Source organism: Centruroides sculpturatus, unplaced genomic scaffold, assembly GCF_000671375.1.
Source record: "Centruroides sculpturatus isolate CEXI.00-Female unplaced genomic scaffold, Cexi_2.0 scaffold968, whole genome shotgun sequence".
Taxonomy (NCBI): domain Eukaryota; kingdom Metazoa; phylum Arthropoda; class Arachnida; order Scorpiones; family Buthidae; genus Centruroides; species Centruroides sculpturatus.
Window position 1 is genome coordinate 254,677 of NW_019385084.1, and position 23,797 is coordinate 278,473.

At 28.1% G+C, this 23,797-nt stretch overlaps 1 long non-coding RNA gene across 2 annotated transcripts; it reads right to left on the bottom strand.

The window, feature by feature from the left end:
- Window positions 1-433: 433 nt before the first annotated feature.
- LOC111634428 lies at window positions 434-23,726 on the bottom strand. 2 transcript variants are annotated; one of them, XR_002758216.1, is made up of 8 exons: window positions 23,532-23,726; window positions 22,055-22,240; window positions 17,819-18,231; window positions 17,507-17,682; window positions 16,757-16,820; window positions 16,438-16,678; window positions 13,597-13,697; window positions 434-1,088 (listed from the first exon to the last, which is right to left on the bottom strand). It is a non-coding gene; the product is annotated as an uncharacterized LOC111634428 (long non-coding RNA). The 2 variants fall into 2 exon arrangements; XR_002758215.1 differs by lacking the exons at window positions 434-1,088; window positions 13,597-13,697 and having other exon boundaries at window positions 15,830-16,678.
- Between the last annotated feature and the right edge of the window lie 71 nt (window positions 23,727-23,797).

The window sequence follows — 23,797 nt, forward strand, 5'->3', positions numbered from 1 at the left end:
GAAGTTTGTGTGTTTGCTGTCTGTGGTAAGAATGTATTTATAAATTTTCTCTCTTTCTAATCATGTAAATTACTGTATACTACATTCTGTTTACTACTTTATACTGTATTCTGTATACTGTATTTTATAAACGATATTCTGCTTACTAAAAGCATAGAGAAAGGCGTTTTAATCTTCAGATTAAATAAATTCAAAATCTCCAATTTAATAACAAATTTTAAATTAATTAGCTCTTAACTTATATTTTCTTTAATTCAAAAAATCCTTTGTATATATTCTATTACTTACAGTTTTCTTTTTAATTTTCAGTACATAATCTCCGACTTTCAAGCTTCAACTCTTTATATAATAGGATCAATACAAGATACTGTACAAAGTGGTTACATTGAAAATAATGTGAAATATACTTCAATACTTTTAAAATGTTGGCTCTATAAAAATAAAAAATAATTAAAAATAAATGTAGATTTAAGTAAAATGTATAAAATTATATGATGTGAAATATATAACTTACAGTAGGAAAGTTTTTACGTTTAGACAATGTAACTATCTTCAACTGTAAATACATCTAAAAATAATGAAAGGAAATAGTACCAAATATGAAAAATTCCAGCAACAAGTTGCTTAACTTTCCCGGCAACGTTTGGTGGCGCCGTCTGTTGCGTTATTTTATTATTAAAAACTTTTTATATTTTTAGGTTAATTTTGAGGATAGGAATTGGTTTTATAAAAAATTCTAAATGCTAATAACGAGTAAAATCGTCATTAAGTCCGAACCTACTCGAGATATACACGACTCTCTTTATCTTCCCACCCCCTCAATTTTTAACCGTCAAAATTTAACAGCATCAATCCCCCTAATATACAAACCTCCTTGCAAAATTTCAGAAAATTTCGGCAAAAAACATATGAGTTATTAAGTTTCAAAGAAGGTGTACATAATCGTGCCCCTTACACACTGGCCTTCATACATACAGAAATTACCCCCGAATTTTTTTGAATATCTCGACGTCTCGAGGTCCCTTCAGTCCAAAAATCTTGGGAAGTCATATTTTGAACGATGGCTATACTTTTCCTCTGTTATAGGCCTATATAACAGCCGGGAAAATAAAAAAAAAAATTATTTAAAAAATATAAAAATTTAAAATGTATTAGCATTGTATAATGATAGTTATGTAATAAACCTGAATCAATATTGTGTATTGATATAGTGAAAGTAGTTTTAATAGTTAGTAAATAGAAGTGAGGTACGTGCATTGATCGAAAAAGACTTGTTTAAAATATATTTAATAATAATAAACAAAGTCCAAATGTTTATAGTTACATTTAAGGCACGATAAAGAGGGCCAACAAGTTAATTTAGCACATTTTCCGAATAGAGAAAGGCCCTAATGCTAATGTTATATGCAAAAGCACGATACAGAAGAGCCCTAATGCTTAGTGTTTTATGTAAAAACAAAATACAGAAGGTATATAAATTAAAAATGAAAATAATAAACTGATTTTTTAGTATAATTACATATATTATATATCAATAGACTGATTATAAAGTCAACAATTAAATTATTTTTAAAGTTTACAACAACGTTTATTACCAGAAGAGAGAAGTCTATTATTTAGTTGAATTTTCTTACATTGTTAAGTCTTAATATTAGAAATAATAAATATTTTAAAATAAAAATTATGATAAATTAATAATTCAGTAAATTTCTTATTAAATCACTCATTTTATACATTTATTGAGCTTTACAATTGTTTATAATGTGCTTTTTTGGGTAAATTCTAAACCAATTTTTATGGTAATTTTTCTAAATAAGAAAAATTACATAAAAACATTAAATTATTTCAAATATATGTTAAAAATATAAATTTTATATACTTAGAATATGTTTAATGTATGCTTAAAATTTTTTTAAAATGTAATTTTTAGAATTTTTGTGTATACTATTCAAAGTTACTGTTATTGGTACTTAATAAAACTTTTAAAAATAGTATAGAAATGAATTGCTTTTTATTCTATAAATGAAAAACAAGTTTATTAGCAAAATTCGAAGAATTGTTTGTTTATTCCTATAATTGCCCACTCTTGAAAGTGTTCCAGTCATTCTTACTAATACGTTTTCTCCAGTTAGTAATGGCACTAATAATAACATTTATAAAAATAGGCAAACATGTAAAATAAACAGTAAAATTCGCAAAAGTAAAGTGTAACTAATATCATTAATTAAAAAAATATCCAGTAATGAGTTGCGTAACTTTCCCGTCAAAAAAGTTAAAATTGAGTGTGGCGCCATCTGTTATGAGATTTTATTGAAAGAACGTTTTATATTATTAATTATTTATAAAATGGCAAAATGTATAATTTTCGCGATAGGGATGGGTTTTATAAAAAAAAAATAGTAAATGCAAAGTCCTACCCAACTCGAGATACCACACACGACCCCATAATCTCCCCACCCCCTCGACCTTTAACCACCAAAATTTAATAGCATCGATCCCCTAATAAATAAACCTTCCTGCAAAATTTCAGAAATTTTCGACTAAAGGCATAAGAATTATTAAGCTTTAAAGTTGGTGAACAAAATGGTGTCTCTCCGAACACACAAACATACATTTATCATTATTCCATCAATATAATTAATGTAAATTAATGTTTTCCTAGAAAAATCTTAGATTAGAATAAAGTAAGACTAGAAAAATAACTAGAAAAATGTCTTGTAAAGTTTTCCTTTAATTTTATTTTTGTCTAGGAAAGTTTACGTTACAGTTCAAATGTACAATGAACTATCATACGAGGAGCTGTCCATTAATTACATGCATGGCATAAGGAGGAGGAGATGGCGAAAAGTACAGTACATCGTTGTACACTGCGAGAAGAAGGAGGTCGAGGTATTGTCTATATGAACTTTTCGTGATATTAGTGGCATATGAATTCATTATTGTAAATCTCATGTGAATAAACCATTACTTTAAAACGTTCTGAAAATAATTTCAAAGTTATTTTTTCAAAATCAGAGGATCATAGAACTATTATACACGTAATTAAAGGGAAGAGGGTTTGCCAAAAGTACAGCACATGTACACAATATGGAGGGAGGGGATCAAAAACTGCACATAAAGTCACGAAAGGCTCCTAACTTCCTTCATGAACAGCACTGAAACCGAAACTAAAAACTAAAGCTTTCATATACAGTTCTAGAAATGTTATTAAACATAAAAAGAGCATATTTAAACAGAGTATTTAGTGAATATTTGAAAATTTCAGCCTTCTAAGATATGATAGGCTTATATTTGATCATATCAATATCTAAAATGAGATTAATAAAAGTAATTTTCTCTTAGACTTATTAGTAAAATATTCAAATATAAAATATTTAAAATTATTGTAGATAATTATATATAATTAAAATATCAAGAATGGAGAGATACGAGAAAGAAAATATTCTAAATATTTGATTAATAAGGACATTTGTAGACTAAAAAAAAGGCGATGAATTCAATGAAAAATAATAAAGAAAATCTAATAACAACCCTTGAGTTCATGCAAATATACCAGTTGGACTAATTAATTCCTTTATAAGAATACAAATCTACCATTTCATTAAAATTCATAAGCAAATTAATCCTTATTTTTACTTTAATTCCTCACTGGAATTCAATTATATAGAAAATACAAGCCATAGAATAGAGTTAAGTTTATAGCAACTTTCATAATCTACTTGTATGCATATTATCGATTTGCAAGAGGATTTATCGACTTGCAAGTAGTTTAAATAGATTCTAGTTAGTAGAAAACTTTTCTAACAATTCGAGAGAGTTTTTTATATTAATTTTTTTACTTTTGCACATTTAATTACTACCTAGACTTTGACTACAAACAAAAATTGTTCGATAAAATGGCGTGATAGGAGAGATCTGAACACATTCTAAACGTTGTAAAGCATGGAAACGGCTTGGTACGATATCGAACTGTTACTTCAATTATTTAACTATTAATAAATAAATATTTGTAACCAATTATTAATGCGTGTATATATATATATATATATATATGTGAAAGTTTTCTAAAAGAGATACATAGATAAATAGCAATTAATAAAGTGAAAGTTTGTTTAATTCATGTTTCCAACCGTCCTCATTAAATTTTAATTGAAGTTTTAAAGTAATATTTATGATATTTTAATTCTAATTAAGTGGTTATCGTGTGTAATAAACGTTATAATTTAGTTTATAATTGATATTGAACTTAGTCACATCAATTAAATTCAATAGAAGTATACTCGTAGCTTATCTACATCTTCTGTTTATTTTTTAAAATAATTTATAGATTCTAAAGGACGTATAAAGTTTAGAAAAGCGCATATATTTGTAAACATCTGCTTAAATTTAATTTTTAAATTAACAAGATACTAATTGGTATGTCTAGACAAAGAAGAAACGGCACCTGTCTAACATTTTTTTCTCATTTAGATGCACGTAACGTCTCTACAAACTAGCAATTCTCTCGAATTTCACGAAAGAAAATTAACATGGATTTTTAAAACACGAACCCTTGTATAAAAAATTAAAGAAAATATACAAATATTATTATATAAAACTTCAAATTATTAAATTTTTTAAGGTATAATGCGTGAGAGCGTCATCAAAATAATGTATTCTAGTGTAGAAGTTTAAGTATACGTATCCATTTATGCGCTGTGTTTAACAAAAATTAGTGTCTATTGTTTGTATTTTTTTTTCCTTTAAAAAATTCTTTATTATAAATATAATTAACTTTCTTTCAGCTCGAGGCATTAAACACGTTTAAAATAGGGGAGAAAAAAAATTGTGTAACATCTCGATAGTTAAATAAGAATTTTCCAATTAATGCGAGAACTCCAAATTAGAGCTTTGAAAAATATTGTTAATAAAGTAACTTTTGTTTAAAGTTTTATTACATTTTTTTTTAAAGTTTGTTAACAAATCTGAATGACTCGAGCCAATAATTAAACATCTGCAACACATAGGCAAACAGACAAAAAAAATGGAGTCTACATTCCTCAACGTTTAAACGTTACGTGACCGAACAACAAGCAGAACAATTGTAGAAAACGTCTATTGTTCGAAATTTTTAAGAGAAAAAGTAGTTTTGAAACGATTTTGACAGACATTTTAAAGCTGGAGCCACTATGATTGACAATAGATAAGTTGATAACCTAAATGATCAACACTGTGCAAAATAGCTGAGTAGAAAGGGAAGTTGGCTAAAAAATCTCCTTTAGTGTTTGACATCTCGACACAAAGTAAAACAAAGTAGATGCTAGATGCTTAATTAAACACATACATTTTGTTTACGACTTAGAAAAATAGGAGGTTTTTACAATAGACGTTCCTTTAAAGGTTTTACAAAGCTTGTTTCCTTTCTGTTCCATCAACAAAGAGAGAAAGATCTTGTACGGTGTTTTTATTCATGAATATATACACTCATAAAAGCTTTTATATAAGAATAAAGAAGTTAAATTCGACTCGTTTATTATTATAAATTCGTAGAAAATTATATTGAGGAAGTATAATTAACTGCAGAAACAGTATACAAAAGGAGCGTAAGGTGAACAAATATGTAAAGAAATCAAGAATATGAACGAGATATTTGAAGGAAAATGTTGGTTGGAGCGTAAATATGATGCAAAAGGACGAGTTAAGTGTAGGGAAAAAAAAGAAATTGCTATGAAAATCAAGAATATGATACATGTTACAAGAACAAGATGTGCATAATAATAAGTTGATATATATCAAGAATATGGACAAGTTATACTAGAAAATGATAAAATAAATTAAAAAAATATAGTTAAAAATATTAAAGAGAAGAGTTGTAAATCAAAAATATATAATTTTGAATATGTTTTATGTATTCAGAGTCCTTATGTACGGATCTAAGACAAGAAATCAGAGATTTATGAAGTGTCGTAGTAGAAAGACGTCTAAAATCGCACCAGAGATTAAAACACGATTCTGCGATTTATTATTACTAAGAATATAAATAACAAAGACATAAAATTTAATATTTAAATAAGAAGAAGAAAGGAAAAATACGAATATTGTAGAAGAATGCACTTAAGAGGAAGTCGAAAAAGTGGGTAAGATTTGTTAAGATTCAAAGGAGAAATAGTTATATAATCAAGTTTATAAATAACATAAATGTTTATACTATAAATACGCGTGTAAAGAGGCACAAAAATCACGAATGCATAAATAACAAGACGATAATTGTAATTTAAAATAAATAAAGAAGTTTTAACTTATGAAAAAACTTCAGCAAAATGGGCGTAGGAGTTAGAGGAACAGGGAGCAACTAACCCCCGAAATGCTGGCAAAACAGTGGTAAAAATTCGAGAAAAAGAAGAAAACAAAACAGATAAGAAATTATCAGTAAAAGAAAATTAAAAATTGTGTAAGTTTTCGGGAAAATCACTCCCCTCTCCCCTTTAACTAAAGTGTCCCCACAGTAAAATTCTTCGTAAATGTAAATTAAAATTTAAGAAAGACGTTAACATGTAAAAGTAATACATCAACTCTACAACATTAAAGTTAAATAATTTATTAAGCGCACAAAAAAGAAAAAATAATAATAATAGCGTACAAACTATAACAGTAAACACTTTGAATATATTTATGCACCTATCGAAAAGTTCTAAATAATTATTTCAATATTAATACGATTAATATGTATATTTACGGAGGGAAGGAAAAAACGATTTCTAGTTATCGAAAACATTAATAAAATTTATAACCTTTCAAAATTTATGAGTAGAAAATCGAATGAATCGGTAGTACAGACTGGTACAGAATTTATTATTATTTTTTCTTTCTCATCTGCTCGGTAAGAGAGAACATCTGTATCTTTTAATTTAAACTTAACTTGCTACAGGCATAGAAATTTATATCTATTATTAAGCCCTAGGGCTCCTTTGATCGACAGCAGATATACTGTAGCACCGACAGTATTCGATAATTACTAAGTGCAGTAACAACAGTATCAGTCAAGGTATATATATATAAAATAAAAAAAAAAGGTCTCAAATATCATCACGAAAGGATATCTATTATAAATTTACACGTGAAACGATTATTAATTTATTTTTAAGCAGGTGATAATCTTACAATCCTATTTATAAACTGTTCCCTCCTAGTGTTTTAACACTAGGAGGGTTACAGTTCGATTAAAAAAAAGCCACCCAATTAAACTCTCCTCTGTGACATTTTTATAAATTATATTTTGATTTTTTTAAATATAAATTTCTAAAGAAATTTTTTTATAATTATAATGAATTAATATATTTGGAGACTTGTTTTAATGACTAGAAACAGTCTGTAACTATTAAGTGGTAGGTGTGAAGTTTGTGTGTTTGCTGTCTGTGNAGGCCTATATAACAGCCGGGAAAATAAAAAAAAAAATTATTTAAAAAATATAAAAATTTAAAATGTATTAGCATTGTATAATGATAGTTATGTAATAAACCTGAATCAATATTGTGTATTGATATAGTGAAAGTAGTTTTAATAGTTAGTAAATAGAAGTGAGTTACGTGCATTGATCGAAAAAGACTTGTTTAAAATATATTTAATAATAATAAACAAAGTCCAAATGTTTATAGTTACATTTAAGGCACGATAAAGAGGGCCAACAAGTTAATTTAGCACATTTTCCGAATAGAGAAAGGCCCTAATGCTAATGTTATATGCAAAAGCACGATACAGAAGAGCCCTAATGCTTAGTGTTTTATGTAAAAACAAAATACAGAAGGTATATAAATTAAAAATGAAAATAATAAACTGATTTTTTAGTATAATTACATATATTATATATCAATAGACTGATTATAAAGTCAACAATTAAATTATTTTTAAAGTTTACAACAACGTTTATTACCAGAAGAGAGAAGTCTATTATTTAGTTGAATTTTCTTACATTGTTAAGTCTTAATATTAGAAATAATAAATATTTTAAAATAAAAATTATGATAAATTAATAATTCAGTAAATTTCTTATTAAATCACTCATTTTATACATTTATTGAGCTTTACAATTGTTTATAATGTGCTTTTTTGGGTAAATTCTAAACCAATTTTTATGGTAATTTTTCTAAATAAGAAAAATTACATAAAAACATTAAATTATTTCAAATATATGTTAAAAATATAAATTTTATATACTTAGAATATGTTTAATGTATGCTTAAAATTTTTTTAAAATGTAATTTTTAGAATTTTTGTGTATACTATTCAAAGTTACTGTTATTGGTACTTAATAAAACTTTTAAAAATAGTATAGAAATGAATTGCTTTTTATTCTATAAATGAAAAACAAGTTTATTAGCAAAATTCGAAGAATTGTTTGTTTATTCCTATAATTGCCCACTCTTGAAAGTGTTCCAGTCATTCTTACTAATACGTTTTCTCCAGTTAGTAATGGCACTAATAATAACATTTATAAAAATAGGCAAACATGTAAAATAAACAGTAAAATTCGCAAAAGTAAAGTGTAACTAATATCATTAATTAAAAAAATATCCAGTAATGAGTTGCGTAACTTTCCCGTCAAAAAAGTTAAAATTGAGTGTGGCGCCATCTGTTATGAGATTTTATTGAAAGAACGTTTTATATTATTAATTATTTATAAAATGGCAAAATGTATAATTTTCGCGATAGGGATGGGTTTTATAAAAAAAAAATAGTAAATGCAAAGTCCTACCCAACTCGAGATACCACACACGACCCCATAATCTCCCCACCCCCTCGACCTTTAACCACCAAAATTTAATAGCATCGATCCCCCTAATAAATAAACCTTCCTGCAAAATTTCAGAAATTTTCGACTAAAGGCATAAGAATTATTAAGCTTTAAAGTTGGTGAACAAAATGGTGTCTCTCCGAACACACAAACATACATTTATCATTATTCCATCAATATAATTAATGTAAATTAATGTTTTCCTAGAAAAATCTTAGATTAGAATAAAGTAAGACTAGAAAAATAACTAGAAAAATGTCTTGTAAAGTTTTCCTTTAATTTTATTTTTGTCTAGGAAAGTTTACGTTACAGTTCAAATGTACAATGAACTATCATACGAGGAGCTGTCCATTAATTACATGCATGGCATAAGGAGGAGGAGATGGCGAAAAGTACAGTACATCGTTGTACACTGCGAGAAGAAGGAGGTCGAGGTATTGTCTATATGAACTTTTCGTGATATTAGTGGCATATGAATTCATTATTGTAAATCTCATGTGAATAAACCATTACTTTAAAACGTTCTGAAAATAATTTCAAAGTTATTTTTTCAAAATCAGAGGATCATAGAACTATTATACACGTAATTAAAGGGAAGAGGGTTTGCCAAAAGTACAGCACATGTACACAATATGGAGGGAGGGGATCAAAAACTGCACATAAAGTCACGAAAGGCTCCTAACTTCCTTCATGAACAGCACTGAAACCGAAACTAAAAACTAAAGCTTTCATATACAGTTCTAGAAATGTTATTAAACATAAAAAGAGCATATTTAAACAGAGTATTTAGTGAATATTTGAAAATTTCAGCCTTCTAAGATATGATAGGCTTATATTTGATCATATCAATATCTAAAATGAGATTAATAAAAGTAATTTTCTCTTAGACTTATTAGTAAAATATTCAAATATAAAATATTTAAAATGATTGTAGATAATTATATATAATTAAAATATCAAGAATGGAGAGATACGAGAAAGAAAATATTCTAAATATTTGATTAATAAGGACATTTGTAGACTAAAAAAAAGGCGATGAATTCAATGAAAAATAATAAAGAAAATCTAATAACAACCCTTGAGTTCATGCAAATATACCAGTTGGACTAATTAATTCCTTTATAAGAATACAAATCTACCATTTCATTAAAATTCATAAGCAAATTAATCCTTATTTTTACTTTAATTCCTCACTGGAATTCAATTATATAGAAAATACAAGCCATAGAATAGAGTTAAGTTTATAGCAACTTTCATAATCTACTTGTATGCATATTATCGATTTGCAAGAGGATTTATCGACTTGCAAGTAGTTTAAATAGATTCTAGTTAGTAGAAAACTTTTCTAACAATTCGAGAGAGTTTTTTATATTAATTTTTTTACTTTTGCACATTTAATTACTACCTAGACTTTGACTACAAACAAAAATTGTTCGATAAAATGGCGTGATAGGAGAGATCTGAACACATTCTAAACGTTGTAAAGCATGGAAACGGCTTGGTACGATATCGAACTGTTACTTCAATTATTTAACTATTAATAAATAAATATTTGTAACCAATTATTAATGCGTGTATATATATATATATATATATATGTGAAAGTTTTCTAAAAGAGATACATAGATAAATAGCAATTAATAAAGTGAAAGTTTGTTTAATTCATGTTTCCAACCGTCCTCATTAAATTTTAATTGAAGTTTTAAAGTAATATTTATGATATTTTAATTCTAATTAAGTGGTTATCGTGTGTAATAAACGTTATAATTTAGTTTATAATTGATATTGAACTTAGTCACATCAATTAAATTCAATAGAAGTATACTCGTAGCTTATCTACATCTTCTGTTTATTTTTTAAAATAATTTATAGATTCTAAAGGACGTATAAAGTTTAGAAAAGCGCATATATTTGTAAACATCTGCTTAAATTTAATTTTTAAATTAACAAGATACTAATTGGTATGTCTAGACAAAGAAGAAACGGCACCTGTCTAACATTTTTTTCTCATTTAGATGCACGTAACGTCTCTACAAACTAGCAATTCTCTCGAATTTCACGAAAGAAAATTAACATGGATTTTTAAAACACGAACCCTTGTATAAAAAATTAAAGAAAATATACAAATATTATTATATAAAACTTCAAATTATTAAATTTTTTAAGGTATAATGCGTGAGAGCGTCATCAAAATAATGTATTCTAGTGTAGAAGTTTAAGTATACGTATCCATTTATGCGCTGTGTTTAACAAAAATTAGTGTCTATTGTTTGTATTTTTTTTTCCTTTAAAAAATTCTTTATTATAAATATAATTAACTTTCTTTCAGCTCGAGGCATTAAACACGTTTAAAATAGGGGAGAAAAAAAATTGTGTAACATCTCGATAGTTAAATAAGAATTTTCCAATTAATGCGAGAACTCCAAATTAGAGCTTTGAAAAATATTGTTAATAAAGTAACTTTTGTTTAAAGTTTTATTACATTTTTTTTTAAAGTTTGTTAACAAATCTGAATGACTCGAGCCAATAATTAAACATCTGCAACACATAGGCAAACAGACAAAAAAAATGGAGTCTACATTCCTCAACGTTTAAACGTTACGTGACCGAACAACAAGCAGAACAATTGTAGAAAACGTCTATTGTTCGAAATTTTTAAGAGAAAAAGTAGTTTTGAAACGATTTTGACAGACATTTTAAAGCTGGAGCCACTATGATTGACAATAGATAAGTTGATAACCTAAATGATCAACACTGTGCAAAATAGCTGAGTAGAAAGGGAAGTTGGCTAAAAAATCTCCTTTAGTGTTTGACATCTCGACACAAAGTAAAACAAAGTAGATGCTAGATGCTTAATTAAACACATACATTTTGTTTACGACTTAGAAAAATAGGAGGTTTTTACAATAGACGTTCCTTTAAAGGTTTTACAAAGCTTGTTTCCTTTCTGTTCCATCAACAAAGAGAGAAAGATCNATGAGAGCGTTGGAGTCCAACAATTCTCTGTTGCAGCATGTGCATTGATTGATAACCGAGGTGCTCAAGATATAGATTTCATAGCGATTATCAATTTTAGCGGGTAAAAGAATCGATAGAGATGTTACCACAAAGAATAAGATTGATCATTTTTAGAAGTAGAACGAGTAGAATACATTACTGTGATGGATAATCCGCTCAATTTCTGTTTTAAGAGTGATTAAGAGCGCTGTAGGAGTTACTAAGTTCACTGAAATCGTTAATATTACTAAGAGCGTTATTAAAGATGCTCTAACAGTTATTAAAAGTGTTCTAGATTTACCAGCAATTCTTGAAGAAGCACCAAGTGCTCTAAACTTATTAAAATTCTGTAACAGCTACTAAAGATGATCTAAGTGCACTGACAATGCTTGAAGAAGCACCGATTGTTCTAAATTATTTGGGATGCATTAAGAACTATTAAAAATGTTCTAACAATGTTCGAAGAAGTACTGAATGTTCTAAGAAACATCACAATTGCTGTAGACTTATTAGGAATACTCAAAGAAGTACCAGATGTTCCAAGAATTAGTAACTGCTAAGAAAGTTCTAAGAATCAGTAAGAACTGCTCAAGTCATGACATGTACTATGAATGCTCGAAGGGCTACTAAAAGTGTCTTAACTTTATCAGGAATGCTTAAAGAAATACCATAGATTTAAGAATTCCCCTAATTGTAGAAGTAGCTGATCATTAAAATGAATAAGTTAAAAATTATTAAAAACTCCATATTACTTACTGTGACATCACCATAAAACGGGCCGCAATTTTAATATTTGAATTTTCGTGACTTCCGGTCTAAATTGGAAGTTCGTATACAGTTAATCGAATCCTCCATCCCCTGATCTTTCACAATTTTCATCTATCTAACTCGATTCTCAAGATTAACGAAGGACAGACAAACAGACGGACGAACGTACGGGTCTAGAGTTTTCTAAAAATTATTACGAATGATCAAAACGTCACTAGGAATGTTTGTTGCAATGTATAAACGCGTTAAAAGTTAGGAAAAGTACTCAAAAGAGTATTCTTCGAATTTTAATTCATAAATCTATAAGAAAGGGAAATATATAAAGTGATATAAAATTCGTAAAAAAAAAGTAAAAAATAAAAAAAAATTGGATGGGGAGAAACAAATGATTTCAGCGTAACCCTCCTAGTGAAAATGGCTTCAGTCACCAAAATGAATATCTAGTTTGTGAAGAAGAAACGATATATTTCAATCAGCATTTGACTTATCCATCATTGTTACAGAAAGAAGGGTGCAGATGACAGTAACGACATCATCCCTGACAGAAAAGATATTATCTACATTTCAATAGGTACGTCAATGAAGAAGATTCTTGCAACCTTCTCTCAAACGACCGACTAAATGCCTACTGGAAACACTTCTTTAAAAGTCTATTTAATTGCCTTAAGCTAGTTATAAATCCCCCCTCCTACAAGAAGAACAGCTCCTGGTATTCGAACAGAAGTATGTATTTTTCCATGCATTGCCAATCGAAGGATCGAACGACGACATTAATCATATAACTAGGAGCGGTTTAGATAAGATTAGGAATGTCTTCTCGTGTAACACGTCTTGAATATTAAACTTTGTAAAGATGGATTTTTTTTTACAACATAACTCGAGAACTAGTGTGTAATTCATTATGTTCTCTCGCCAATTTTTTTTTTCTTTTTGATTTAGCACTATTTTTAAATTTGTTCTCGTGTATTCCTGCTAAATATTCGCTAAGAAACGCCGCTCAAATCATTAAAAGTATGTTCGAAAACTCGAAATTTATTCTTTAGAAATAAATTTATACTCACATTTCTCTGATGCCATCATTTTTGAATTCGTAACTGCTTCAACTTCCTCTTCTTTGTTTGTTCTAACGTTGCACACCTTATCTTAAATGATGAGATAAATTCTAAAACACAGATTAAATAATATTTATTTATATTTGAACGTCGTCTAAATTATATTTTTGAATATTTAACGTCAATTAAATTAGTTTACGAGCTGAAAAAATAATGTTTTTGAATCGAAAAAACATCATTGTAAGTTGTTTGTAGGTCATTCACGTCCGACAATTTTCTGTCGCAGCATCATTTATTGATTGATGACAGTGGTGAAGAAATTACCAATTTTCTTTTGAGGGATACTTTTAAGCAATAACTTGAAGAAAATAACTGTTATAACACTTTACTTTCGCTAGTAATAAGGTAATTTGCTGTACATTTAGGTCTAAAAACAGGAAGATACGAACTTGATAATAATGGCATTAATAGTAAGAGCCATGTTTAATGAACGTAAATGCAAAATTAATTGAATATTTAACAAAATTATTAATGATACAATTGTAGAAAAGTATCACATCTAGAATTTACAGATAGTATTTTTAAAAAAAAGGTAAAGATATTAATAATCTGCTAACATCTTCAAGTTTCTAGCAAGCCTATTCTACTTTAAAAACGTATTAATATCCACGCTTACTGTATATAAATTTTAATTTTTATTAATTATATAGGCTGTGCAAAGGTTTAAACTTATAAATTCTGTAAGCATGTCGTTATAAAAGGGAATAAAATAAGCCCAAAACTCAAAAGAAATCGATCGATTCTAAGCTGTAAAGGGTCTTTTATCCGAAAAGGTGAAATTTCTAGCAATAACAAGTATCATGATTATCTTATTCACGCTCGAATTAAAATCATACACAACCTTTCAAACTGCATTATCTTCAAAAACAACAACTAGTTACTTGGCCAGAGGGTGGGAGATAAAATTCGGCGCCAGAGAGTAACCACTCCTAGAAAACGTTAAATAAATAGCATTTTTGGAATAATAAACACCACCTTTATCTCCGTATAAAGTATGTGAATAATTATACAACACTAGCAAATAGGATAAGAGGATTTTAAAAAGGGATAATCGATAAATCGATAAGAGAATGGTTCTTATCCATCTGATAAATCGATACAAATGTGCAAAATATCTCCAAGAGAATCGAGAAAAAAATAAAAAAGAAAAAAACAATTTAAATTGTGAAATTTTTGAAGTATTTCCGTGAAGAAACAATAAGAAAAATTTCAATTCTATTATTTATTATTAATTAAAAGTGGTAATAAAATCGTCTACTCGACATTCAACGCATAACTATGGATACCATTGTGCATACTAAGAAAGCATAGCGTGAGAATTTAGTTCGTTGACACGTCGACGACCTTTCTCATATCATAAACTAAGAAAATGCTTAAATGTTTACATTAAAAATCTCTTTTGACTGGTAATAAACACTTTGGTTGTTAAACGATATGATTTTTTTACCTTGATATATACGAATTGCCTACTTTAAAATCCCGTTTCTACATCTGGAATCCATCATTTTTATTGAGCAATTCTTTAAAACTCGACACGACTAAAATGGAATGTCGAAGCGTAAAAACAATGAAAAATTTATTACGTTCCACGTTACTTATAATCTAGCCAATCGTTCCACCAAGAATAAAAATTAAACTTTGTTTTTATTGGAGAAGAAATTTCTGTTTTTAGACACGAGCCGGCAATAAGACGTTTCGCCATTGTCCAAATGGTTCTAGTTATCTGTAAGAAGAATCTTCTTGTGTCGTGAGGTGGAACGCCTCTTCCCCGCCCTCGCACTTTAGACCATTAGCCCACTCCCACTTCTCTAGTTGGTTAGTGGCTGGCAATTGCTACAAACATGTAATCTGAGTTTGTGGCTCTTCGGCTTTTCAATATTCAATAAATGATGGCTACCAACCAAATTACTCTCCACTTAATTATCATTTTTCTTTGCAATTTCTCTACCTTTATGTCGCTTCTTTATTGGAAAATTCGCAACATTTTAATTCAAATATTTAAATTACTACAATAATGAAAAGTTTTATCAAGAAATCAATCGATAAAATAAAAATTTCATCGACTGATTTCTTGATAAAACTAATCGAAATTTTGGAATTTCTGTCTTTTATGTTGGAAAAAATTATAATTATTTGGTTTAATGTACAAATATATCTTTATAAAAAGAACAATTGTGTTTTTTTCTCTTACGTATTGTATGGAAATTTTTAGATTTTTACACTTCTAAATCTATTTTTTTAGCTATTTTACCTTTAACTATCATACATCTTCTGACATTATCCCCAAGTTTAGAGAAACTAATTGTTTATTTATTTACTTTCTTAAACTTAAGAACTTCTCAAAGTTAATTGCTTAATCGGCAAGATATTTAGACATAATTACTTATGTTCAAAATCTAATTTTAATCGTTTCTTCACTTAAGATGAATCACTCTTAGCATTCTAACTAAAAATAGGATTCTCTCCTGTTATATTATGACACGCGTAACTAATCCCATACAAATGACGTATCTTCTTACAAATTCAGTTAACTCGAACCAATTTTCCCATCCTTAAGGCCCATTAGTTAACAATTCATTAAGATCTGTTTATTTATTCCACTCCTTTCAGTTATTGGCCAATGGAAAATAATGAATAGCTAATCCTGTGTCTGTCCGGCATTAAACCTATATTAGGGAAGTGAAAATGAGCATTACCCTACAGCAACAGCTGGATGCATAAGCACCACGTGGCGCCAGTAGTAGCGATCTGATGCCAGGACCCCTTGGGGCAAGCCGTTTTATCACTTACCAGTCTGGGGTCCAACAGCGAAGTAGCTGTTCGTTCCAGGAGGTTGCCATTAACTGGGGTGTTCGAACAGTTGGAGATCCGTATTTGATTCTGCTACCTGGGTGGTGTTAGACCTTCATTGTTTGTCTGGCGCCTGCAGTTTGTAGCCACTTAACAGAGTAATCGAAAGATAAATTTCCATAGGTGGCATCTGTCTCCAATAACTAATTTTTTTACCTTCACTTTACTGCATTCGAATAGCCTAAGAAATAATACAAAATAATCAGTAAACTCTATAATAATACACAGTAAATTATACAAGGCATTTAAAATATTTTACGTGATTTATCTGTTTAAACATCCGAGACAATTCTCCTCTTCCTCTTCTTCTAAAGAAAAAAATCCTATAATTTTTGGAATGTTTTCTTTAATATTTATGACCTTGTTTACAAATAAAGTCATAAATTTTCTGCAGGAAAATAAATCTTCCAAATATCTATAACTCTTGTTTATTTATAAAAACACGCTAATGTGTTTTTATTATTTATAGATTAATTACATTAATTATACGACATTAAAAATTAATGCGCTAATTAACTTAATTTTTGATTTATATCCGTATCATCTCGTGTTAATTAATAAAATAATTAATTAAATATTTATCTAAATGACATTTAAAAAATCCGCCAATGAATTACAATAAAGCATTTACAAAAAGGAATTCAAAATTAATTTTAAAAAAATAAGAACAAATTTTTCTTATTCAATTCATTTTTATAAAATAACTCTCCTTTTTTTTAATCATTAAAGAGAATTTAAAAACTCACCTTTAATCATAATTAATTATTATTAAACAGAGTTTTAAACTAAATTAATTAATTAATTAATTGCCATTAAACATCTTTTATCATCTAATTTTCTCATGAAAAATATAAATTTTTAGGCTGATTTTACACATTTCTTTATCAATTATATATTAAAAGATTATGAAGAAACTAAGAATTATATTTAAGGATTATAGAAGTTAGGTTAAAATAACTATTTATTTTCTCATTTCCTTATTAAAATATCCTTTTATAAAATTAAATACTTTTTCCCTTAACTCTCCTCCATCAAAGTAAGCATCACATTCTCTATCTCTCTCGTAGAATAAAGCAAACATCTCCTTCTCACTTCTCTCTCTTTTCTCCTAAAGTAAGCATCTCTCTTCCTCATCTTATACAGTAGCCTTCAGCAATTAGGCATCTTCCTCTCGTCGAAACGATTCTTAAAAATAAAGGAAAAAATTATATATATATAGACTATATAAATTGAAATAAATTGTAAGAAATTAAAATTAAAAAAAAATAAAATTTTATTTTATTTTACTATTTTTCGATGTGTAAAGGTAGAAACTCTTCACCTGTGTGATCTCACGGCGACTTATTAGCATAAATTACTTGTCAGAAGGTTAAACAAAATAAAGGAGATCAATTCGTCAAACATCGTTTTGAGGGTTACTCTGTTTCCTTTCTGTACTTTATATTTTTTTTTTTCTTTTTAAATTTCTTCTTTTTACGTAGAAAATAAGTAAAAGAGAGACACGTGCTTCCATTAAGGAACTTCATGTCTCATGCCGTGGGAAACACTAGGGAGAGATTCAATGCGACACGTGTGTACTTCGTTACAGCAACTCCTATGTTGTTCTTTCTGTGACGTCCCCTCAAAAACAACACGCTTGGCTGGGATACAGCACTTGTCCATTAGCCTCTCCAAGTTGCTCAGTCACTCAGATCCAACTTGTGTCACCTTACAAACAGTTCCTATCTTAAATGTCTATAATATTGTTAAAAAATAAAATATTTCTCGATAAAGGTTCTTTCCAATATTTTATTTAAACTCTTATAAAATTAACTATTTATTCTTTTAACCTTAAAATTTTAAAATTTCGAATTTGAATCCTGTTTAGATTTTTGTTTCCCTCTTTCTTTATTTTATTTTTTTATTTTGTAAAATAAAAATAAATCGTGTTAAATAGAATTAATATTTTATATTAATATTTTAATTTTTTTTTTAAATTTTAATACTTTAGAGAAAAAAAATCATTTAAAAATTTATCTTAAAAATCAAGTAATTTTACTAAATTATAGAATATATTTAGATTAATTATTTTTAATTCAAATTGTTTATTATATAAATTTATTACAAGACATTAATTAATTTGTACAGAAACATTTTGAAAATTTAATTAATTTAAAAGATTTGTAATGCGAAATCCTAAAATGTTTGCTTCTCTGCTGCATTCCGGAACCATGCAGTGAAGCCGACTTTTGTTAAAATCAAAAAATTTAACGGGTTATAAATTATCGACGGCGATTATTTTTGACAAAATTCGAAATAAAATGAACAAAAATATTAATTTTTATCCGAAAATTTCAAATTTAATTAAAATTTAAACTATTAAAACTTACTATTACTTCGGTGCAAGTTACGGAGGTGATTAATGTGATTATGTATTAACCATGTGTACGGTAGAAGTTACTAAATGATGTCATAAGGGGATAGAAACGATCCAGAGGGATCTCTATGTCCCCAACACGTGTCCTAACCTTGTCCACAATAATGACTCTCATGGGAAAGCAAGCCTACTCGCCATCTAATGGACCTTACCTATCATCATTACGTGCCAGACATGGCCAAAAAGAATCCAGGGACCAAAATGTGTTCAGTATGAGTAAAGTACCCTTTGGATATGCTTCGATACGGGATTAAAGTAAAAATCGATTATTAGCCTTAGACTTACGATAAAATTTCATCTGCTTGTCACGTTTGAGTGATATTAATTGTTCCACCTTCTTTACTCTGGCGATGCTAAAAGGCAGATGAAATAATTTTGAAAAAAAATATATGCATATTAAACATAATAATTCGACATAGTATAGTTATATAAGCCTAAGTGGCCTCGAGAGATTCGATTTATCATCCTCCAACATTCTTAAAAATCGCCAATGTCTCAACTCTGTGTAAAGTTTTTGAGATTTAGAAGTTTTAGAATTAAATTATAGATACAATGCTTTATAATGTGGTGAGCTTTTCTAACATTTTAAAGATATTCACAGACATACGAACCAAGATATAACCGATAAACAAGAAAAATGGATAACAGTGAAGTATAAGATTGATGATAAACAAGATAACTTATTTTCAATTCGTGTAAAGGATAATGAAGAGTATCACATGATTAGAGGTTAGGATTTTTAAGAAATTTGTAAAATTTTGTCATTTCTACAGTTCAGTATTCAACATATAGTTAGATAATAGAATAAATACGTTAAATTATAGAAATTTACAGAGATTGTATTAAGTTAACATGTCAACCAGTTAGAAAAAGAAACATAATGGTGTGATATAAGTAAAATGTGATACTTTCTTGTAATTTTTAAAGATGTTTAGAATAATATTATATTAGATTATTTTAATGCTCTCATAATTAATGTTTTTTAGGAATTATCATTATATAACTCCTAAAGAAATGCTGGCATCTTTCAGATGAATTTGAAGACGAAACGAAGATAATTTTCAAAAAGTAAATTGAGAAAAGAGGAAGGAGAAAAATGACGTCAACATCCATGTAACTACAACGGATGACAAAGTAACAATTGAACGTCTACAACTCAAGCAATTAGCCTTAAAGCAAAAGCTGCGATTAATCGGCATTTATAAATATAAGGGAGCTAATAAAAATTTAGGATGAAGTAATATATTATCAGCTGTCAACAAAGATGGGAGAATACAAAGCATTCAATAATAACGGAATTGGCAACCGGGATTCCCATTTGCTTGTGGAAAGAGAAATAGGAAATGAACTTGAGGTTGACCGAAATTGTCTCTTTGTGTCGGTTGGTAGTGACCCACGTCCAAAATGACCATTTCCTGAACCGAGGGGAGACACTAACAACCCTTTTATTTCAACCTCTTCTGCTTTGTATCGCCGCTATGCAGACAATAGACTTTCGCTTCATTGTCTCTACGTCATTAATATACTTCCCCTCAATAGGGTCTAGTTTATGTTTACACCAACATTTTATGCAGTTTTACATCCTCCGAAACCGTATTTTAAAGTGAAATTTTACATTAAAGACGGAATTTTATGGATCTACTTTTATTAAATACTATATAAATAGAATATACGAGCAAAATAAAATTTTTACAGATAATTTATGTTTATAAGTTGACATCTCTATGCGGTTTCCTATTAAAAAGTTTATATATATTTTTCGATGGTGGCACCATCTCTGAAGTAAAAACGTAGACAATTTAAAAATCGTGTTTAAAAAATTACCGAAAATCGATTTAATTCCGTTTAAAATTTCATTTACTTTCAAACTCTCTTAATTAAATCTTATAAAATTAGAACCTTCGACACTTTAATAGGTAAAAAGTGTGTAATAAACAACTAGTTTCGTATTGAAATTATGTTTTCAAACGTTTATTTATTTATTTATAAAGGAAATTATTCAGAAAAATCGTAATAATTTCCTAAAATAAAGGTATTAACTAACAAAGCATCCAGCTGAGTGAGTGAACGAGAAGAGGAATCAATTCGTCATCTGAGAAATTCAAGATTTTTCTTTCTTTATGTTTATAGGGATAAAAATGTGGATAGAATGGTATAATTTGACAAGAATTGAAAGCTTTTCTACATCTTATCGTCTAGAGGATTGTTTGGAAAATATATTCCCTCATATTAGAAAAAATTGCAAAGAATAGGAAAGAAGACAGTTAAAGATGTCTGGAAGATCCCCCTTCTTCATAATAGCCCCGCAGTTATGTTTTACGATGATATATAGCTGTTTAAGAAGACAACGATTTAAAATACAGTAGTTAAAGCTCGCCAAACATATCTTTCGACCGTACAACATCAGTACGACAAGACAATCATGTTTTTAGAACACGGCCATTACTTATTGAAGAAGAGATCCTCTTCTCCAAATACTTAAAATCAGTCGTGCTTACAAAATTACCAATCGAACTGGAAAAATGTTTTTCTCTTTTTTTAAAAAAAATCCATTTAGAAAAAGGAATGAACAGGAAAAAAATATTAAAAAAATCTACCAAAAGTTGGATTGGACTGTTTAAAATCGATTGAAGTTCTCCTGAACGATAGGAGAACCAAGAAGACATCGTGTCATCCTTGTTCAACTATACATGGCTGCACATGTTGGGCAATTCAGCAAAATGCTATTAAACTAAGCAAATAGAAAATTTATTATGTGGATAATAAAATTAATAACCCTCATCAGATAATAATTTCAGTTACAGTAGAGTTACCCCGAAGGAAAACGCTATGGGTCTAAACTTCGAATTATCGTATTGCAATTGCGTGTATAATTTAAATTTATCAAATAAAATAATAAAAAAAAACTCGTAGGATTTTGATAGATTTATTAAATTTGCGGTAAACTTCCTGAAATAAAATGTCATTATTCTACGCTACAGTGATCCATATAAATCCCTTAAAACTCCAATCCTCTACAACGGTTCTATATCCTATATTTCTAAATGGGAAGTAAAATCGTCTAAGCGGAAAATTTTCTATATTCCTGAGACACATTGAGTAGAAGATAATCCTTACAGGATTAGGAAATAAATTGCTTACCTTAATTTAGTTTCTAGCTATGCACTAAGTTGTTATGCACTTGTTCCTCTCTCTTTATATAGGCCCTTCACTATTCTTCGCTGTCAATGCCAATTCAATTGATAGAACTTTAATGGAATAAAATTCATTTATGTTTATATTTCTTCTGATAATTCACTTCTTTATCTATAATTCTTCTAATTTTTCCTATTCAAAAACAATAAATAATTTTAATATCAAAGATTTAATAAGTATAAAAATGGTTAAAAATAACTTAAAAATTAATGTTTTCTAATTAAAAAAAAACAGGAAAATTGCCAAAGATAAAGGAAAATGAAGAAAAATTTATCAGAACAAAATTAAAATCAGATAATAAATAATTTAAGATTTTAAAAATAATAATAATATAGCAAGAAAAACATATGACTCATTTAAATTTATAATAAAATAAATATTACAAGATTTTAAGTATGGATAATTGTATATTAAGTTTATCTTATTATAAATCTATAAAATAGAGAAGAAAAAAGTATAATTTAAAGGTAAAAAAAATGGAATGTAACTTCATTATCTGTTTAAAGATTGCAAGAAGAAGCTTAGAACAGTTAAGAAGCGACTAAGAAAGTTTCTTAACAAACATCTTCATTTCTAGTTAGTTAAAGAACGACTTTTCGGGTTCTAAAACACGAAGAAGAGTCAAAACGAGAAAAAAATAAAAATAAAAATAAAAATTTCTTCTAAAAGTCGTCCAACTGATTAGCCGAAATTCGACTTTCTTTCAAAACTTTTACTTTTCACTAATGGCTAACGTAAAAGCTGCCATTAGTTGAAAAGTTCTAAATAATTTCTTTTAATTGGCTTCCTGAATGACGAAAGACTTTACTTATTTTTCTCTTTCGGACTAATTAAAGTATAACTTTGATCTTTAGAACTGTAATGCTTAGAAAATCAATCTTCATCATGTCAAACAACAACAATATACAGTTTACCCTATAAATATATAATATAATAAGGCTTACTATTAGGCCTAATTTATATATAGTTTACTTTAGTTAGGCCTAACTATATTTTAATAATTTTCAAGTTTAATTTAAATTTACATAGAATAAAAATAAATTATTTATAATTTTACACGTTATATTTATATATTATATTTATAATATCGATGTTTAAACCATTGTTTCTTTATAGTTTACAATTAAAGAAACAAAGACCTACTACATTAGGCCTAACTTATAAGTATTTATATGCAAGTTAGGCCTAACTATATGTTAGTTATTTTCAAGTTTACTCAGTGGCTGATTATCCAATAGGGGCACAAGGCGCGCGCCTTGGGCCTCGTCGTCACAAGGGGCCTCAAAAACTACATAGCAAAAAGATAATATGCCTCTAAGACTTTAGTAAACGTTTATAGCGTATATTATAAAGAAAAACTTGCTATTATTTAAGGGTTTTTATATATTAGGGCCTCGAAGAAACATAATCCGCTACTGCTTACCAGAGTAAAAATCTTGCGTACTTTAGAGCTTAGGATTAGTGAAAATATTAGAGGGAGGCCTCAAAATTGAATTGCGCCTGGAGCCTCTCAAGTGCTAAATCCGCCACTGAGTTTAAAGTTAGATACGATAAAAATAAAATATTGGCAATTTCTGCACTCTTATATATATATATATAATAGCGATGTTTACGCCATTGTTTCTTTAATAGTTTACAATTTTTGANTTATATATTAAAAGATTATGAAGAAACTAAGAATTATATTTA